Here is a 21489-nt window from a genome sequence, read left to right on the forward strand (position 1 = left end):
AACCCCGTCTCTACTAAAAATACAAAAATTAGCTGGGCATGGTGGCAGGCCCTGTAATCCCAGCTACTTGGGAGGCTAAGGCAGGGGAATTGCCTGAATCCATGAGGCAGAGGTTACAGTGAGCTGAGATTGTGCGGCTGCACTCCAGCCTGGGTGACAGAGCAAGATTCGTCTCCAAAAAAAAAATTGTGGAGACCAGGGTCCCTTTGAAGTCTTATAGTGACTGCCCTTAGAGACAATAGATGACAAATGTTTACTATTCAGATCTTTAGAAAGTGCCAGACTCTTAGATAATCTCTTTAGGATTAGGAAGACTTGGAAGAAAAAGATCTAGCTATGTTAATAGAGATTCTTTACAGATGCAGATTTTCCCCCACAAAGGACAGCTTTGCAGGGCCATTTCAAGTTATGCAAATAAACATGTTTTGGGGTAAAATATTTTGATTTTTTCCTCCTCTAGAAAAGTTATGCCAGAGTAGGGTTGGAAAATAAGTTACAGCATATAGGGTTAAATAAAACCCATCTGATGAGAATTTATGGTTTGTAGGGCATGACTCCCCAAAACCCTTAGATAGGAATTTGGGCAAGATAAAAAGAAAGAAAAAAAATCAGAGCTTAGTCCTCAAATGCATTTATTAAAGAATTCCCAGAGAACCCTTGCCATGTGAGGTTATAGTGAGAAAAAGACCATCTGTGAACCAGGAAGCAGGCCCTCACCAGACACCAGACCTGCCGGCACCTTGATATTGGACTTCTCAGTCTCTGGAACTGTGAGAAATTTCTGTTGTTTATAAACCATCCAATCTATGCTATTTTTGTTACAGTCGCCCAGATGGACTAAGGTGCATAATAAAAGCTCTTAGAAGCATTACAGGAAAAAAAAACCCAAGATTATTATTTCCAATCTTAGTTTACTGTGAAACCATTTTTGGGATGCGATGGGGAGCTTAGTGTAGAACACACTTTGACCACACTAAAATATGGGTTAAAAATGTTAGTAAAGTATTTGCTATGGCAAAGAAACTGCTAAAACAAAACAAACAAACAAACAAAAAAACAGGATGAAATTATTTTATCCGAACCAAAAGGAAATTGAGAAGCTTGAGCTAGGATTCCCCAAAAGATTTAAATGAAAAACCATCTGTAAAACATGTTGCATAGAGCCTTTCGCATAGTTGATGCTGAATCTCTTGTTGCTGCCGTTGCTGTTGCTGTTGCTTTGTTGTTTAATGGGGAAGGAGACAAAAAAGAGCTATTCTTGCCAGCTGTATGAAAGACAGGTTGCTGTCAGTGGGGTAGACATCAACTAATTTATTCCTTAACTAAGGAACCATTATAATTTTGGAGCAGTCATGGTTTCTTCTTGCTTTCAGGTTTTCATATCTTGGTAATTGTCAGTACAAATTCAGACTTTCCGCTATGGTTTTCACCATTCTCTGTTCCTATCTCTATCTGTATACATACACATATATATGTGTGTATATATATATACATACACATATGTATATATATTTACATATATGTGTACATATATGTGCGTGTGTGTGTGTATTTAAGTGTGCAAATAAAAATAGAATTTATTTATTCTAAAGAATTCCTTAAGTAAATGGCAGGCAGCTACCCTTTGTAATTTGCAGAGAAAAATATTTGGATCGCTAAAGGCTCATTCAGATGGGCTTTAAAAGGATTATAAAAGTTCTAAAATCCACGTAGCAAATTTTTGAATTAGGTAGTGTGGCAAACTCAAATGCCTAGGAGTTATCTAGAATAAATGAGTAAAACAGACGAGGGGGACTATACTAAACCAAAAAATACATACTCATTAAAGATAGCAGCTGCTCCAGGAGACTGGTTTTGTGGGAGGAATGTGGGTCCATTGTTTTTGAATCACTTGACTTTTAGAGAGGTGGGGAATCTAGGTTCTTACCTAAAATCTTTCCAAGTTTAAATGTTTGTGCTTGTAAAAAACAACACCCTGCAAGACAGATAAAACATGTTCAAAGACCAGTTTGTGACTTCTAAATTAGGCAAATATCAAACTGCACATCGTATAACCTAGGCAAATCTTCATACCAACTCAGCTCTAAGTTCTTTTTATCACAGAATCCTTTACAAAGCAACTAGTGTAGTGATGCTCCCAGCCAGTCTTATAACTAAGGTGGTTTTTGTGAATCTCATAACTATCCACTTAAAATTAACTTGAGATCACAGTGCTATTATTTGATGATCTAAAAAAAAAAAAATCACATTACATTTCCTAATGGTATTACCAGTAGGCAAGAAACTTTCAATGCAAGGATATAGGACTTGAGTTAGAAAATATTTAGTGAAACATTGGTAACAGAAAAACTGGCCAAAAGTGAAATATGTTTCCTAATTGTTTGCTAGATTATTTGGCTTATTATATTGTTATGTGATTTGATCACTTACAGTTGAAGAGAATTTTCCTCAGAGTATGGCAGACAGTAATTTGAATTTTGAATAAATACTACTACAGTTTTTTTTGTGTTTTTATTTTTTAATGGTGAAATGAAGAGCATATAATATCTTGTTAAATGATTCAGCATTTATAAATCTTTAATTGGGCATTATTAACGAAACTTTTTGAATGATCTTTGTTTTGGAAGTAGCCATAATAACGCACACCTTTTTTGGTTATTTTTTAATTTTTTGAACAATTAAATTTTTTTTAAGAGATGGGATCTTGCTGTATTGCCCAGCCTGGTGTTAAACTCCTGGCCTAAAGTGGTTGTCCCACTGCAGCCTCCCCATCCCCAGTAGCTGGAGTTAAAGGTACGATCCACTGTGCCTAGCTTGATTATTAAATATTTTGAGAAGAAAATAAAAGTCTTTCTAACAAATTTTCTTTTCTTCCCTTCATTAGTGCAAACAACTTCATTCTTTTTTTTCCTTCCTTTTCTTCTTGCCTGCTTTCAACAGTACTTGTGATGCAAGCATATTCTCTAATTGGAAGGTTCTTCATACTTTCCAGGACACACAAAGAAGCAGCTGGGTACTTGCCTCTCTTGGTTGCCTCCTTTACCATATTTATCACAATATAACTGTCTTATCTTTTATACTCTTCATACCTAACCATGAGCCTCTTGAGAACAGGTGCCATTCCTTTTTTCTCAAATGCTTAATTATGCCAGGTATTGTATCATGTACATAGTGGGCTTGTAATTCATATTTTTGAGTGAATGATTTTTAGTTTTCCTTTTTCTCTCTAGTGCAATTAATTTGATCAGAGAATGAAAATAGTAATCCAGAGGTGTTGCATATTCTCTTTTCCTCTTATTGAACCAGTTACTGTTGCTTCAAATCCAAAAATGGAAGAATAGAAAATCTCAAATATTAATGATCCTTTTTTTAAATTTTTTATTTTATTTATTTATTTATTTTTGAGATGGAGTCTCACTCTTTCGCCCAGGCTGGAGTGCAGTGACGTGGTCTTAGCTCACTGCAACCTCTGCCTCCCGGGTTCAAGTGATTCTCCTACCTCAACCTCCCAAGTAGCTGGAACTACAGGCGCCAGCCACCACACCCGGCTAATTTTTGTGTTTTTAGTAGAGATGGGGTTTCACTATGTTGGCCAGCCTGGTCTTGAACTCCTGACCTTGTGATCGACACGCCTTGGCCTCCCAAAGTGCTGGGATTACAGGTGTGAGCCACCACACCCGACCAATGATTCTTTTCTTATAGTTCTCTGCCTTATTTCCAGAAGCTCACATATAATTTTCTTGAATGTTTTCAAAGAAAAACAGAGGTATAGACCAGGGTTTAAAACAACAAATGTAATCTAGTGATATTTTGGGGTGCATTAATAAATGAGTTTTGTATTGTTTCAAGTGCTCTCACTCTTTTCATAGTTTCAAGCATGAATTTATTATTGATTTGCTGATCTATTACCTATTCTTTAAAAAAAATAAATCTTGTTTTCACTGTGCACATTATGGAATACTTGGAAAATAGAAATAGATGAAGAAGACTACCCTTAATATCACTTCATAAAATAACTTATATTAAGTTTTAGGAGTCAGTCTCTTTTAAAATGGGTTCATTATATTGCCCAGTGAATGTTAGAAATTATCTTTTTAAAAGTGTATTTCAGTGAGAAAAATATTTAAAACTGAGTTTCACAATTAAAATATGTTTTCTGTAATAATTTTAATAACATTTTAAATCTTTTATAGACATTTTATTATTCAGGGTAAAAATAATAAACAGATTTAGCTGAGGGACAAACATATATCTAAAGATCACTGAAGGCATCCTGGACATCATGTAAGACTACTAAAATTGGGTTTCTGGAAATTGTTTTACATTTCTTAACCACCAACAGTAAAGAAAGGAGGCAAGGCCAACTTTTTAAATGGAGTAGCTGTGTGTTCCTGTATTTGGAGAACAACTTTTTTCCTTCACTTAAGGTGCTAGTTCCTGGTAGAAATCACCTTTCACTAATAGCATTCCTCAGAATGCAAATCATGTTTCCTGTTAACCTACTGAATACTATCTAGCTTATATTATAAAAGCTTTCATAGAGAAATGCTTGAGTTATTTTTATAATATATATAGTTTTAAGAACATTTAATTATACAGTTTAATATCCTGATTTTAAAAAATTAGCACCATAATGTAAGCATTTTTCTGTTATTTTATACCTACTATAAACATTATTTTTAATGACAAATATTATATTGAGTAAATAATTTTCTTACTGAACCATTTGTATTACTCTGAGATTTTTTTGCCACTGCAAATTATTGCAGTGATTAGCTTTCTTCAAAACCAAAGCAAACAAAAATGTTTTCTATATTTAGATCTATTTCTTTAGGCTAGATTCCCAGCAGTAGAATTCCTGGGTTAAAGAATTTGAGCATTTTTATGCTTCAAATAGTCTATAAAAATGAATATTCCCACAAATGATGTTAGAAAGTACCTTTCCATTGTAATTTGACAACATTGGTTATACTCACTTTTGATATATCTTTGTTAATTTGTTAGATTAAAATATTGTTTTAATTTCCATTTCTCTGACTTTTAGTGATTTTTTGTTTTTTACTTGGAATAATTATTTCCCCTTAATTACATATTTATTTTTATTTGCTTATTTAACTGTATACTTCCCATTCTTAAGGATCGGTAGAAGCATCCAGTCTTCAAACCAACTTCTTGTAAGTTAATTTTAAGGTTGTTATATGATAGATCCTGGGCCATACACTATTAGTTACGACTCTTGGTTGTAAGTGACTAAAATTTAGCTTGAACTAGCTTAGGCAAAAAGTGTTTAATGGATGATAGGTTTTAAGGAAAAATTAAACTCTGGGAAGGGCCTATGTAGTTAGACCTTAAATTTTCCTTTTGTATTTCATCTCTGCTTCTCTAGTGGGTTGGCTTTATTCTCTTAAACTGCAAATCAACTTTCTCATAGAAGGAAAAGTGGTTGTCCACAGTTCCTAAGTTTTACTTCTTACATCTACTGCTACCTGAAAGGGATTGCCTATTGTTTTCTCTAAGTCCCAAGGAAAGAATTCTACAGAAGAATTCTGATTGACTCTGTGTTGGGGAGATGTTTTATCCACTTAGCCATTTGGGTTGGGTCATAGAACATGGAAACTTCTGTGGCAGTCTTATTATTGTTTGAAGCTAGAAGAGTGAGTGGAAAGAAACAGTTCCTTGAATAAAGGGTTAATTCCCCAAAGAAAGGTAATTATATTGGGTGGCCAAACAGTGGTTACCTACTATATGACAAAGACTATCCAAGGATTTTATATGCTTTTCTATCCTTTACAATTAATAAATAGAAGAATATTTACCAGTACCTACTGGGCATTGTTACCAGAGCTGGGAGAGAGCAAAAAGGGAAGTAAGAAACATTCTTGCACTAAAGAATAAATAATGTGATTTTATTAAGGATATTTTAAAATGATGGTAGCAGTATTTAAGACAATGTTTTATATAAACAACATGATTTTATTAAGAACGCTTTAATATGATGGAGATTTAGTTTTTCTGAAAACTATCTTCTATCTCCTTATCCTCAAGAAAAATACACTAAACCCTTTTGCCTCCTTTTGTGAAATTATATATCAGCTCTGCAATACAGAATCATGTGATTTTTTTTTTTTTTTTTTTACTTTTTAAAATATTTTTATTTTCGTTTTTAGAGACAGGGTCTCACACTGTGTCACTCATATTTATTCCCAGGCTGGAGTGCAATGGCATGATCATAGCTTACTGCAGCCTTGAACACCTGGGCTCGAGCAATACTGGTGTCTCAACCTCTGGAGGAACTGGACTACAGACACGTCACACTATACCCAGCTATATTTGCTATATATATATGAGACAAGATCTATCATATAGCATGCATATATAAATATATGCACTCCTCCCTGTCCTCCCAAAGTGCTACAATTATAGGCATGAGCCACTGTGCCCAACCTGTGTGTGTGTTTTAAATTAAGTCAGGGTTAAGATTTTTAACTTCTGTTTCTGCACTAGTAAAACTTGAGTACCATATTCAGTCAAAGAAAGATCTATTATTTTAATAGACTGTCTAAATATTGAAGAAACAGGAAAATAAATGAAGAATCAAAGATCAAATAGAGCTCAAATTAGATTAATTAAATGAGGTTAATTTAAAAATCTATGTTGAGTCAGTCTAATGCAGGTACTTGTTTCCTGCCTTTTTGGGAGAGGTGGGGAGAGAGAGATAGAGGGCTGAGGGAATAAATATGAATGTGTGATATCAAAGTCAAACCAATAGCTTTAGAAGATAATGTTGTTGGAATATTGAATCCCTTACCTGTTAGCAAAGGTAAATATTTATGACCCTTAACTCAGTAGGGCAAGCACCCTTAAGAAGGAGTCAAGTTATAAAGGAGTAAATTTATTATCAGTGTACTGATGTACTAAAAGTACATTGATATTATACAGGATAATGTCTCTTCAGTATAAAATTAAGACTATCTTAACAGAAGGATATATTTGAGTAACTAAATTAGAATTCATAGGAAGACATAAATGGGTGTCATGTTAATTTGCTAAACAGAAGCAGTATAATACCACTGAAGAGGAAATTAAGTAATTGTATTCTCAAATAATTTGGTTTTAAATATTGCTACTGTTCCATACTCTTGTGTGTTAGTGACATTTCTGGTCTTGGGCATTCTCTTGTTGACATTTTTGAAGTTGCCATAGCTCCTGAGAATGGTACAGTGATTTAGATTTTGCCTGAAAGATTTCACAAGGTGCTTATGAGTTCTCTGCAATATAAGAGTTCTTTCTGGTTGTATTAAATACTAAATGATTTATCTATCTGTAATAGTTGCATCCCCCCATTCCCTGCTTCCTTAAAAGGCAGTTTAATTTTCTGAATGGATTCAGGTAGTGGTTAATTTCAAAGGAGCAGGTATAGAAGCCACTTCTCATAATTGGCAATTGTATGTCAATTTCTGAACTCTGTTTCCCAAGAACTCCTGAAGTACTACCTGGTTTTGATTGATTTCTTCGTCACAGTTCTAATTTTCCCCTTGATATTTGGATACCTTTGCCTGTCCCACCTTAGTAGGATGTAATCCTGAGAATCCCCCACTTCACTTTTTCAGACCCGGAACTTCCACCTGTCATCTTTGATTGCTGCAAAGTCAAAGTCAATTTCAGGGAAAGACTACAAATAAATTAATCTTTAGAACCAGGAGCTTGACAAAAAAGAGTGCAGATTACAGGTGGCAAAATCCTCAATGATGTGGCCCGCTTGTGTTTTCTAAAGTGTTTCATTATAGAGTGGAGGGAAGTTAAAAGTGAATTTTAAAAGTATTTCCCTTTAGAATATTTTCATTATGAGTAATATTAATCCAAATGGAAATAATTAAGAAGGGACTATAATATCTTTCTCTAATTTGTTTTACAACTCAGTGATTCTCACATGCTCCATTTTAATTATGTTAACTAAGAAAAACTGAGAAATACTTAAGGATAATAAATGTACTTGTTCTCGTGGTTGCATTGGCAAGAGGATTATAATACAAGTCATCTAACTCCCAGTACAGGACTGTCTCCACTAGAACATGCTGTTAGTACCCACTATTTTCAGGAACACCCTCTAACTAGACAACATTATGTCCTTACATCAATGTAGTGTTCACATTCTGTGCCGAATTATGACTGTTAGAGAAAACTGTGTGCTAGCACAGTACATACTGTATTGTAGTATTTCATGAATTATTTCATAAAGTTGATGTGTATGGTAAAAGTAAACATTTGTGCTTTTCCAGTAATGTCATTTTTAACCATATCATTTTGATATGAAAGAAGAAATGTAGACTAGTATAGCCAAGTCAGAGTGAACTAATGTGACCACACGTCTCAGGGAGTTTAGTTAGATGGCTTGAGAAGCTATTTGTATGTGACATTCATTTGGATAAATATATATTAAAGAAATGACCTTGGAAAGTGTTTCAGTGTGCATGTTTTTTACAAGTATAAAGATAAAAACATTTTATAAAAACAGAATTCTTTTCTGAGTGAATGTTAATAGCTGGAATGGCTTCTATTAAGGAATGTTTAATACATATGTTTAATCTTATAATTTAGCAATGTATGATATAAGCTTAAATATCAACTATTTTTGCATTTTTTCCATTTATAAACCTGAGATATTTTTACACACATGTAATGAGACTGTTTGGACTTTTTAGATCTTTAAGTAACACATAGATACATCTTCATTTTAAATAATCTAAATACAATAGGAAAGAAAGCTAAAGTTCCCGTGACCAGCCTTCTCAATCCTGATTCTCTCTGTAGAGATCACCCTGCTTTAACATGGATGAAGATCATTTCCATTCTTTTTCTAAAGTTTTAAATACATATATGTACATATAGAACTATCATGAAAATATATGGTTTCATATCATATTTATTGATCTGTAAGTTACAGCTTGCATTTTTTCCCCATTGATAAATCTTGGCTTTCTTTCCATGCTAGGACATACAAATCTACTTTATTATATATTTATTTTTTGTATAGTATTCCATAGGACCATAGGTTATTTAACTGTTCCTCTAATACTGATCATTATTGGCATATACTGACCATAAAGACTGTTTCCTTTTTCGCTATTAACATTTCATAACTCCAAAATTTAAAATGTACCCATTCTTTTATACCACAATTTGTACTAGAGATACATTTGACCCATATAGATTACTCTTTGTAGGTGCCCAAATCATTCCTTAAAAAAAATAAGTTTAGATTTATACAAAGTTCCAAAAATAGTACAGATAGTTTTCAGATACACAACTTTCCACAATGTTAGCACTTTGTATAACTGGGGTACAATTATAAAAAACTAAGGAATTAACATTGTTATACTGTTAACTAATCTACAGACCTTATTTTGGTTTTATCAATTTTTCAATAATATCTTTTTTTTCCAGTCCAGAATCCTATTTGGAATTCCACATTGCAGTTAGAGTTCATATCTTCTTCTTAGACTTCTTTTACCTGCGACAGTTCCTCAGTCTTTCTTTGTCTTTCATGGTGTTGAGGCTTTTGAAGAATACTGGTCATTTATTTTGTAGAATATCCCTCAATTGGGGTTTGTCTGATGTTTACTAATTATTATAATGAGATTATTCATTTTTGGCAAGAATACTACAAAAATGATGTGCCCTTCTCAGTGCATCATATCAGGATGTATATCATGATGTCAGTATCTTATTACTGGTGAAGTTAACCTTACCCCCTTGGCTAAACTGGTATTTGCTAGGTTCTTCCACTGTATAGTTATTATTTTTCCCTTTGTAATTAATAAATACCTTATGGTAGATATTTTGAGACTATCCAAATATTCTGTTTCTTCTCAACCTCTGACCTGTTTTTTTCAGTAACTGTCAATAGAATTTGCCTGCAGTGGCTTTTACTGTACAGTTTTAATGGTGATTTTCTCATTCCCTCTTTCCTTCTACTTTTATTAATTGGAAATTTTCTGTGAGAAAGAGCTGTCTTTTATTACTCATTTTTCATTCAGTTATTTATTTATATCAGTGTGGACTCATTTACTTCAGTTTTGTGGGTTATAATCCAATACTATCATTATTTTATTGCTTGATTGTTCTTGTTTTGGACATTAGTAGCTTCCTTAGGTCAACTTGTGCCCTTTTAACCTGCCTCTGTCCTCTGTTGAGTTCTTCTTTGCTTTCTGGCATCACAAAATGTTCTAGGCTTATCTTGAAGTTTTCCTGCCTTAGCACTGGAATCAACAGTTTTCTAAAATGCCCTGATTTCTTTAATTGGAGAATGATATTTAGAAACCAGCATCTGGGCATTGGGTATGTTCATTGTTACTTTGCTTCTGAGCATTCATTGTTTTTGTCATTTGTACCCTTCTCTTGGGTCATAACACTAAGAATATTCATTATTTGTTCCTTAATAAATGAATTTAAGGCTATACATTTTCCTCTTGATACTTGATATGGTTTGGCTGTGTGTCCTCTCATCTTGAATTGTAGCTCCCATAATTCCCACATGTTGTGGGAGGGACCCAGTGGGAGATAATTGAATCATGAATCATGGGGACGGTTCCCCCATACTGTTCTTATGGTAGTGAATAAGTCTCATGAGAGCTGATGGTTTTATAAGGGGAAAACCCCTTTCACATGGTTCTTATTCTCTCTGCCAGGCACCATGTAAGACATCCCTTTTCTCTGCCTTCATCTTCCACTATGACTGTGAGGCCTCCACAGCCATGTGGATCTGTGAGTCAATTAAACCTCTTTCTTTTATAAATTACCCAGTCTTGAGTATGTCTTTATCAGCAGTGTTAGATTAGAAAATGGACTAATTAGAAAAATGGACTAATAAAGTACTTTTATATGTAGTGCTTCCATTATCCTTTATTTCTAAATAGCTTATAATTTCCATTTTTATTTTCTCTTTGGCCCAAGGATTATTAGATGTATGTTTAAATTTTCATGTATACAGATTTTTTTTACTGCTCTTTGTTGTTAATTTTTCATATAATTTTATCGTGAGCAATGAATGCAGGTATATGTTGGTTTCTTTTTTTTCTTTTTAAGAGTATCTTAAGATTTCAACTGTGGCTAATTACATGGTCAATTTTTTTGATTATATGATGTGGTGAGGAAAAATGATTACTAGATATAAAATCTCAACTATTAAATATATCCATACATCAAGTTTGTTAATCTGGTTATTTAAATCTTCAGGCCGGGCGCGGTGGTTCATGCCTGTAATCCCAGTACTTTGGGAGGCCAAGGAGGGCTGATCATGAGGTCAGGAGATGGAGACAATCCTGGCTAACATGGTGAAACCCCATCTCTACTAAAAATACAAAAAATTAGCTGGGCATGGTGGCATGTACCTGTAGTCCCAGCTACTTGGGAGGCTGAGGCAGGAGAATCGTTTGAACCTGGGAAGTGGAGGCTGCAATAAGCCGAGGTCGCGCCACTGCACTCCAGCCTGGGTGAGGCAACAGAGTGAGAGTCTGTCTCAAACAAACAAAAAAAAAAACAGAAAAAAAAAACTTCAATATCTTTACCTATTTTTATGTTATTGTGATCCTTTCCATTTCTGTGAGAAAAGTATAAATACATCCCATTATGATTAGTAATTTGTTTTCATTGGATTTTTAACAGATTTTTCTTTATATATTTTGGAGCTATGTTGTTTTTCTTGGTGCATTGGGCTTTTTATAAAGATGAAAATTTCTTTGTTCCACCTAATGCTTTTGCTAATTTTTAACACTAACATATGTATGTTATTTTAAAAAGCATCTGTCTGGACTATACTTTTATAAGTCTTTATTTTCTACATTCCTTTGTCAAATTTTTAAAGATGTGAATCCTAAAAACAATGTTTGGTTGACTCCTTTCTTTTAGCATAATAAGAGAAGTCCTTGCCAAGGTATTAAGTGGGGATGAAAAAAGAGGATTCCTTAAAAATCTATTCTTTTCCCAATTAGGCAGAGGTTTTATTGTTATTACTATTTTAGATTCAGGGGGTACATGTGCAGGCTTGTTACATGGTTATATTGCTTGATGCTAAGCTTTGGGGTATGAATAATTCTGTCACCCAGGTAGTGAGCATAGTACCTAATAGTTTGTTAGCCCATACTGCTCTCCTTCCCTCCGTTCTCTAGCAGTCCCCAGTGGCTGTTGTCCCATGCATATTTAATCTATAGCTCCCACTTATAGGTGAGAACATGTGGTATTTGATTTTCATTTCCTGTATTAATTTGCTTAGGATAATGGTTTCCATAACAATAGATACTGTGGGAGATAATTGAATCATGGAGGGATTGCTTACTAGGGGTTGGGTTGAAAAACTAACTGTTGGGTACTGTGGTCAGCACCTCAATAATGGGATCATTTGTACCCAAAACCTCAGCATCACCCATGTTCTATGCTGTCTGTTTACTCTGTTGATAGTTTCTTTTTTAGTTTAATTAGGTCCCATTTGTCAATTTTTGTTTTTGTTTCAGTTGCTTTGAAGAGTTAGCTATAAATTCTTTGGCAAAACTGATGTTGGGAAGGCTATTTCCTAGTTTTTTTTTCTCCTAGGATTTTGACAAACCTGCACCTATATGCCCTGAATCTAAAATAAAAGTTGGGAGGAAAAATGATAATGGACTCCAGCTGCATCCATGTTGCTGCAAAGGACATGACTTCATTGTTTCTTATGGAGTATTCCATAGTGTATGTGTGCTACATTTCTTTATCCAGTCCATTGTTGATGAGCACCTAGGTTGCTTCTGTGTCTTTGCTATTGTGAATTAGTGCTGTGATGAACATGTCTTTTTGGTAAAACAATTTATTTTCCTTTGGATATATACCCACTAATGTGGTTGCTGGGTTGAATACTAGTTCTGTTCTAAGTTCTTTGAGAAATCTCCAAACTGCTTTCCACAGTGGCTGAACTAATTTACATTCCCACCAACAGTGTACAAGCATTCCCTTTTCTCTGCAGCCCAGCCCAGCATCTGTTATTTTTTGACTTTTTAATAATAGCCATTCTGACTAGTGTGAGATGGTATCTTATTGTGGTTTTGATTTCCATTCCTCTAATGACTAGAGATGTTAAGCATTTTTTCATATGTTTGTTGGCCACTTGTGTGTATGCTTTTGAGAAATATTTGTTTATGTCCTTTGTCCACTTTCTAATGGGGTTGTTTGTATTTTTCTTGTTGAATTGTTTAAATCCCTTATAGATTATGGATATTAGATTTATTGGATGCATAGTTTGTGAGTGTTTTCTCCCATTCTGTATGCTGTCTGTTTACTCTGTAGTTTCTTTTGCTGTGCAGAAGCTCTTTAGTTTAATTAGGTCGCATTTGTCAATTTTTGTTTTTGTTTCAGTTGCTTTGAAGAGTTAGCTGTAAATTCTTTGGCAAAGCTGATGTTGAGAAGGCTATTTCCTAGTTTTTTTTTTCTAGAATTTTTATAGCTTGAGGTCTTACATTTAAATCTTTAATCCATCTTGAGTTAATTTTTGCATATGGTGAGAGGTAGGGGTCCAGTTTCTTTCTTCTGCATATGGCTAGCCAGTTATCTCAGCACTATTTATTAGTAGGGCATTCTTTCCCCATCGCTTGTTTTTGTCGACTTTGTCAAAGACCAGATGATTGTAGGTGTGAGGCTTTATTTCTGGGTTGTCTATTCTGTTCCATTGGTCTATGTGTCTTGTTTTCATACCAATACTATGCTGTTTTAGTTACTGTAGCCTTATGGTATAGTTTGAAGTCAGATAATGTGATTCCTTTGGCTTTGTTCTTTTTGCTAGAATTGCTTGGGCTATTGGGGCTCTTTTTTTATTTCATGTGAGTTTTAGGATATTTTTTCTTTTTCATTTTTTGATACATTGATATATTTTGTTAAATTGCTTTTCTGAAATGTACCAATTTATACTGAGTATTTTCTCATGAGCCTAGAGTATAATCATTTTAATTTCTTTCAAAAATTTTTTTATTTCAATAGCTTTTGAGATAAAAGTGGCTTTGGGCTACATAAATAAATTATATAATAATGAAGTCTGAGATTTTAGTGTACCTATCACCTGAGTAGTGTACATTGTACCCAATATGTAGTGTTTTATCCTGTGCCCCTCTGCCAACCTCCTCCTTCTGAGTCTCCAGGGGTTTTGTGGCCACTGGGGTAATATTCCAGGAAGGAGTGTAGCTGCCTCTGCTGCACAGTAGAGTTCACTTAAGGAGTGGGGAGTAGCAGGTGACAGTATGTCTCACCCAGCTCCCATGCACTGGGCAAGGCAGGTTTCTCACCTGCAGTGTTCACTTACAGTAGCTAGTTAAATTCCAGGCAGCCTATGCTCAGAACTCAAAACTGTCCCAGGCCTTCCCTATCTGCTGTCAAAGTCCAGGCACCCAGCTCCTGTGCCTGTGGCTACTGCACACTTCCCACTCATGCCTGGGTTCTGGACTAGGGAGTTCATCCCCACTCGAGGATTGTATTGTGAATTTCAGTTGGTAGCTTCCTTCAACCTGCCACCACTGTTTGAGTTAGTTGGCAGACTTTCACAAGATCCCCTTTAATATAGAATCAGCCATGGCTTCCCTTGGTCCATACTTTAGACTGGGAATGTGCACAAGGCTCTTCATTGTGCTGCTCTTACTTTTATATGTCCCAGCATTCACTGTATCAGTTCCAGTGCTGTGTAGGGTTAAGGCTACACAGGTTCCCTGGTATGAGTGGATATCCTGGAGGCAGTCTCCCCTACCTCACACTCTGATAACTTACAGTTTTTCACCTGGCTCATAGTGTAGGCTGCAGCCTGTTTCAAAGGGCCTGTGATTTCCTTCCATTTTCCTGTTAAGGTCCTGCATTGCTTCTTGGAAAAATGTTCACAGTGTGAATCTCTACTCACTGTTTTGACTTTGCAAGTGGAAGAGGAATTCTAACACTGCTTCCAGTTTGCCATCTTGAAAAATAAAATAAAATAGTTTTTTTTCTTTTTCTGTGAAAAATGACATTGGTAGTTTGATAGGGATAGCACTGAATCTATAAGTTTCTTTTTGCAGTATGACTATTTTAGCAACATTGATTTTTTTCTATCCATGAGTATGGAATATTTTTTCATTTGTTTGTGTCTTGTCTGATTTCTTTCAGCAGTGTATTGTAGTTCTCCTTGTAGAGATCTTTCACCTCCTTGATTAGATGTATTCCTAGGTATTTCCTTTTTCTGTGGCTATTGTAAATGGGATTGTGTTCTTAATTTATCTCTCCACTAGAATATTATTACTGTATAGAAATGCTACTGATTTTTAATTTTTTAAAGGTGCATTTAGGCTTCTAGATCTTGTTTCACACCTGACCTGCTCAAAACATATAATTAACTTTCCCTGAAAGAGTTCTGGATGTTGTATCTCTGATCTCAGTGGTACTAGCTATAGTTAAGGATAGAGAGTGGTAAAAGGGAGGTGGTGAAATGAAAATAAAGAAATTAAGTGAAAGTTGACTTTTGGAATAATGGCATCATATCCCCTGAAATGGCGCAAGTGCCTTCCCTTAATTCCCAGAACTTTGTCAGAGATTGGGAGAATGACTGGTAGAGAGGAAATATCCAGAGATTTTATCAAAATAACTATTTGCTCACCTGATCATCCCAGAATAAATCTTGTCATTTAACAATTTTTGCACACACACAGAGGCTTATAGGCAGCATTTCAGTCCTTTGTTTTAAATTTTTTAGGAGAAAATGATAAAATAAATACTCATTTACACAGATTTTAAAATTATCAAGATTTTATTAGGTTTATTTTATCATTTCTTTTCTTTACTGAAGTATTTTAAGGCAAATTCTAGTCTCCTAGTCTATGTGCTATTTTATCTTTATTTACTTCACTGTGATGTGACTTCTTAAAAACATAATCACAATATTATTGTTCCAAAATTAGCAACAGTTCCTTGGTATTCTCTAATTTCCAGTCCATAATCAAATTTTCTCAATTCTTTAAAAACAATTTTTACTGTCATTTTTTAAATAGTTTAAGTTCTGGGATACATGTGCAGAACGTGCAGATTTGTTACATAAGTATACACGTGCCATGGTGGTTTGCTGCATCCATCAACCTGTCATCTACATTAGGTATTTCTCCTAATGTCATCCCTCCCCTAGCCCGCCCCCCCACCCCCGCAACAGGCCCTGGTGTGTGATGTTCCCCTCCCTGTGTCCCTGTATTCTCGTTGTTCAACTCCCATTTATGAGTGAGAACATGAGGTGTTTGGTTTTCTGTTCCTGTGTTAGTTTGCTGAGAATGATGGTTTCCAACTTCATCCATGTCCCTGCAAAGGACATGAACTCATCCTTTTTTATGGCTACATAGTATTCCATGGTGTATATGTGTCACATTTTCTTTATCCAGCCTATCATTGATGGGCATTTTGGTTGGTTCCAAGTCTTTGCTATTGTGAACAGTGCTGTAAAGCCACTGTCAATTTGTTTTAATTGAATTTTATACAAGGTCCATATGTCATATTTAGTTATTAAATTTCTTGCTTCTCTTTTATCTATAAAGGCCTCTCTTCCTTTTTTCCCTTTGTCATAATTAGCTTGTTGTAGAAACCAGTCCAGTTGTGCTGCTAGTACCTCACTTTTTAAAATTACACTTTTATTTTAGGTTTGGGATACATGTACAGGTTTGTTATATAGATAAACTTGTGTCATGGGGGTCTGTTGTACAGATTACTTCCTCACCCAAGTACTAGACCTAGTATCCAATAGATATTTTTTCTTATCTTCTTCTCCCTCCCACCCTCCACTCTCAAGTAGGTCCCAGTGTCTATTGTTTCTCTCTTTGTGTCCATCCATCCTCATCATTTAGCTCCCACTTACAAGTGAGAACATGTGGTATTTTCTTTTCTATTGCTGTGTTAGCTTACTAAGGATAATGGCTTCCAATGCCATCCATGTTCCTGCAAAGGACATGATCTCATTCTTTTTTTATGGCTGTATCCAATCTGTCATTATGGGCATTTAGGTTGATTTTGTGTCTTTGATATTGTGAATAGTGCTGCAATGAACATACATATACAAATGTCTTTATGGTAGAATAATTTATATTCCTTTGGGTTTATACCCAGTAATGGGATTGCTGGGTCGAATGGTAGTTCTGTTTTTAGGTCTTTGAGGAATTGCTACACTGCTTTACACAATGGTTGAACTAATTTACACTCCCACTAAGAGAGTATAAGCATTTCCTTTTCTCCATAACCTTACCAGCATCTGTTATGTTTTTGACTTTTTAATTATAGCCATTCTGACTGCTGTGAGATGATAGCTCATTGGTGTTTTGATTTGCATTTCTTGTAATGATCAGTGATGTTGAGTTTATTTTCATATGTTCGTTGGTCACATGTATGTCTTCCTTTGAGAAGTGTCTGTTCATGTCTTTTGCCCGCTTTTTAACGTTTTTTTTCCTGTAAATTTAAGTTCCTTATACATGCTGCATATCAGACCTTTGTCAGATGCATAGTTTGTAAATTTTGTCTTCCATTCTGTAGGTTGTCTGTTTACTCTGTCGATAGTTTCTTTTGATGTGTGAAGCCTTTAAGTTTACTTAGATCCAATTTGTCAATTTTTGCTGTTGTTGCGATTGCTTTTGATATCTTTGTCAAGAAATCTTTGCCTAGTCCTATGTCCAGAATGGTATTGCCTAGGTTGTCTTCCAGGGTTTTTATAGTTTTGGGTTTTACATTTAAGTCTTTAATCCATCTTGAGTTAATTTTTGTATATGGTATAAGGAAGGGGTTTAGTTTCAGTCTTCTGCATATGGCTAGCCAGTTACCCTAGCACCATTTATTGAATAGGGAGTCTTTTCCCCATTGCTTTTGTCAGCGTTGTCAAAGATCAGATGGTTTAGGTGTTTGTTCTTATTTCCAAGCTCTCTCTTCTGTTTCATTGATCTATGTGTCTGTTTTTGTGCCAGTACCATGCTGTTTTGCTTACTGTAGCCACGTAGTATAGTTTGAAGTTGGATAGTGTGATGCCTTTGACTTTGTTCTTTTTGCTTAGAATTGCTTTGTCTATTTGGGCTCTTTTTTGGTTCCATGTAAATTTTAAAATAGTTTTTTCCAGTTCTGTGAAGAATGTCATTGTTAGTCAGACAAGAATATTATTGAATCTCTAAATTGCTTTGGGCAGTATGGACATTTTAATGATACTGATTCTTCCTATCCATGAGCATGGGATGTTTTTCCATTTATTCATGTCAGCTCTGCTTTCTTTGAGCAGTATTTTATAATTCTCATTGTAGAGATTTTTTACCTCCCTGGTTAACTGTTTTCCTAGATATTCTGTTTGTTTTGTGGTAATTGTGAATGAGATTGCATTCCTGATTTGGCTCTTGCCTTGGCTGTTGTTGGTGTATAGGAATATTAGTGATTTTTGTATGTTGATTTTGTATCCTGAAACTTTGCCGAAGTTGTTTATCAGCTGAAGGAGCTTTTGGGCTGAGACTATGGGGTTTTCCAGATATAGAATCATGTCATCTGCAAACAGGGATAGTTTGACTTCCTCTCTTCCTATTTGGATGTACTTAATTTCTTTCTCTTGCCTGATTACTCTGGCCAGAACTTTCAATAATATGTTGAATAAGAGTAATGAGAGAGGGCATCCTTGTCTTGTTCTTGTTTTCAAGAGGAATGCTTCCAGCCTTTGCCTATTTAGTATGACTTTGGTTGTGAGAGTACCTCATTCTTAATTATGAACAGACAACAAAGGATCATCAGCCTTCTGAGCAGAGCCTCAAACATGAAAGCCAAAAAGCAAAACAAAGAGTCTCAGAGAGAAACAGCAGCAATGCAGCAAACTGAAGAAATCTTCAAAAACACACTATAATTGATATCCTCAAAGAAATACAAATTGTATTCATGGGACAAGAGAAGGGGCAATTAAAAAAGACCTTTTGGAGAATAAGAAGAATTTTTGGTAGTTAGAATATGATAGCAGAAGTTAAAACTTTGATAGGATGGAAGATAATGAAAGAATACAAAGTTAAAAGTGGTAAAATGGTAGAGAAAGAATAAGAAAGTTAAGAGATCTGTTCAGGAAATTCCACCTCTGAAATAATAGAAAGATGTTCCAGACAGAAACAGAAATTTGACTGGAAAGCATCATTATCCCTAGGGTAAATTTCTGAAAACCAAAGAAATCAGTTTCTAAAGGAAGTACTCACCAAGTGCTCAGCACAGAGAATGACAAAAGATTAACATGATGATACATTGTGATCAAATTGAAGAATCCCAAGTGAAAAGTAAAAAATTTTATTTCAGAAAAAGCTTCTGAAGCAGGGGGAAGGGTGGGGGCCCCACCATATATCACACAAAGAAATAGAAATGAGAATGTCATTGGATTTCTCAGCAGCATTACTGGAAATTAGGAAACAATGAAATGGTATCCTAATTTTCTGGTGAATATTTTTTCAAATATATGATTTTCTATTCAGTCAAACTGTTCTGTGTGAGATAAAATAACGTGTTCAGACATCTAGAGTCGCAAATTTACTTCCAATGCATAGGAAATTTTTGGACGATTTGCTCCAAGGAGTAAACCAAGAAGGAAGAAAACTTCTGAACCAGGGTATAGGAGAATTGACATGAAGGAGAGATGAGGACAGTTCCTGAAGTGATGGAGAAGGGAAGTCTTATGATGACAGTTGTGTAGTCAAACCAGAGCATAAACCAGACTACAGCAGGGGAATGGAAAGCTCCAGGAAGGCTACCTCCTGGAAAAGAAATGATCTGTTGTGTTTGAAGGTGTCGGGAGAAGAATTACCTCTCCATCAAAGATGGAAAAAGAATAAAATGATGGTACCCAGAAAACTACGAAAGAAGAATAGGAGACAATTTTTAATTCCAGAGACAACAGAAAGTTGTACAAGAAAGAAATATAATCATGGCATTATATGTGGCTCACAAGTGAATAACAATATAAATACTAAATATAATTTAATAAAAAGTACTGATTTATATTGGGAGGATTAAGAGAAGAGCATGTAGATATGTGTAGGAGAGTCAATTCTTATTAACTACCTACCTCAACATTCATTTTGCCTTGTAAGTAACAGAATATATCTGGGCGCTAATCTTTAAAGGACGACACCTTCCAGCTGCATGTACAGCTAAGTATGGCCATATATCTAAGTTCAGTAGAAGTATTCAGTGATACTTTAAGGAGATTGACTTAAAAGGGATGGAGTAGGCCATTATTCTCCTCTACCTAGCCTGGAATGGGAATGTAATGATTAAAGCTTTCACCACCATCATGGACTATGACAATAAAGTACAGATACCAAAGATGGTAGACCAGAGAGTTGGTAGGATATGAGGCCCTAATAACACTATAAAGCTGTGATATTAGCACTGAACTGATTACCAATGCATTTGCTTTATGTGAGATTATATATATATATATTTATGCCATTATATTCAGGTGTCAATTATATGTAGCACAACTAGATCTTAACTGATATGTATCACTAAATACACTAAATAATATATAAAATTAAATGTTAGGAAATATCAGTGTAAACATGTTAGTAATATGAGTGATACAGTAATATAGAGGTCAATACTAGGAGAAACAGGGAAAAAAACATTAAACGTGGTTGCCTTTGGCGGTGGGAATTAGAGTAGAGGCACATGATTACTATTTTTTTTTATAACTCTTTTAGTCATTGTTACAGTTTGGATGTGGTTTATATTCACCAAAACTCATGATGAAATTTGGGCCTCAGTACGGCATCGTTGGGAGGTACGGCTTCATCGGAGGTGTTTGGGTCATAGGGGCAGATTCTTCATGAATAGATTAATCCCCTCCCTTGTGAGTGAATGGAGTTTTTGCTCTGGCAAGAATGGATTAGTTCCCAAGTTATCAGGTTGTTAGAATACAGGGGGAGAGGTGCATGGCCGCCGGCTTTCAGCCCATTGTCCTTATTCTTTGGCTTGCAAATTAAGAGTCCCTCCAAATCACTTGACTTTCCTTTTGTCAGAGTTGTAGATCTCCAGAGATGTCCCCAGATGCTCCACATGTAAAGATACACATTCATTGCTTTTTTCCCCCAGCAATTATTGAGTGTTTACTAGAGAACTAATTCACGTTATCATGGCTGGAAATATTCTCTGATGCTCAACTCCTCTAATCTATAGATTGAGTTGGTTTAAGGTCTCCTTTGTATTAGGAGCATTGTTGTTCCTACTGATAGTGACTTCGTTCTTGATTCAGGCAGACAGCTACTATGCTGCCATAAAAATCAATTAGTTGGGAGCTTATTCCTCTGCTGGATTGTGCAGTGACTGGTCTCACCCAAGACTTCCATGTGAGAAGAAGCACCTTCTCTTTATCAGGAAATTTCTAGAATTTCTTGTTATTCACAGCTGAATGTAATGCCTCAGTTCATTTTCAATTGATAATATGTGATAAAAAAAGTGTTTTCTTGGCAACCAGTATTT

General features: G+C 35.1%; 1 protein-coding gene across 4 annotated transcripts in view; it reads left to right on the forward strand.

Moving 5' to 3' along the window:
• LEKR1 (leucine, glutamate and lysine rich 1) overlaps positions 1 to 21489 on the forward strand; it is a 214379-nt gene that overhangs the window by 65430 nt on the left and 127460 nt on the right. The window lies entirely within an intron of this gene.

This window comes from Colobus angolensis, unplaced genomic scaffold, assembly GCF_000951035.1.
Source record: "Colobus angolensis palliatus isolate OR3802 unplaced genomic scaffold, Cang.pa_1.0 Scaffold48, whole genome shotgun sequence".
NCBI classification, from domain to species: Eukaryota; Metazoa; Chordata; class Mammalia; order Primates; family Cercopithecidae; genus Colobus; species Colobus angolensis.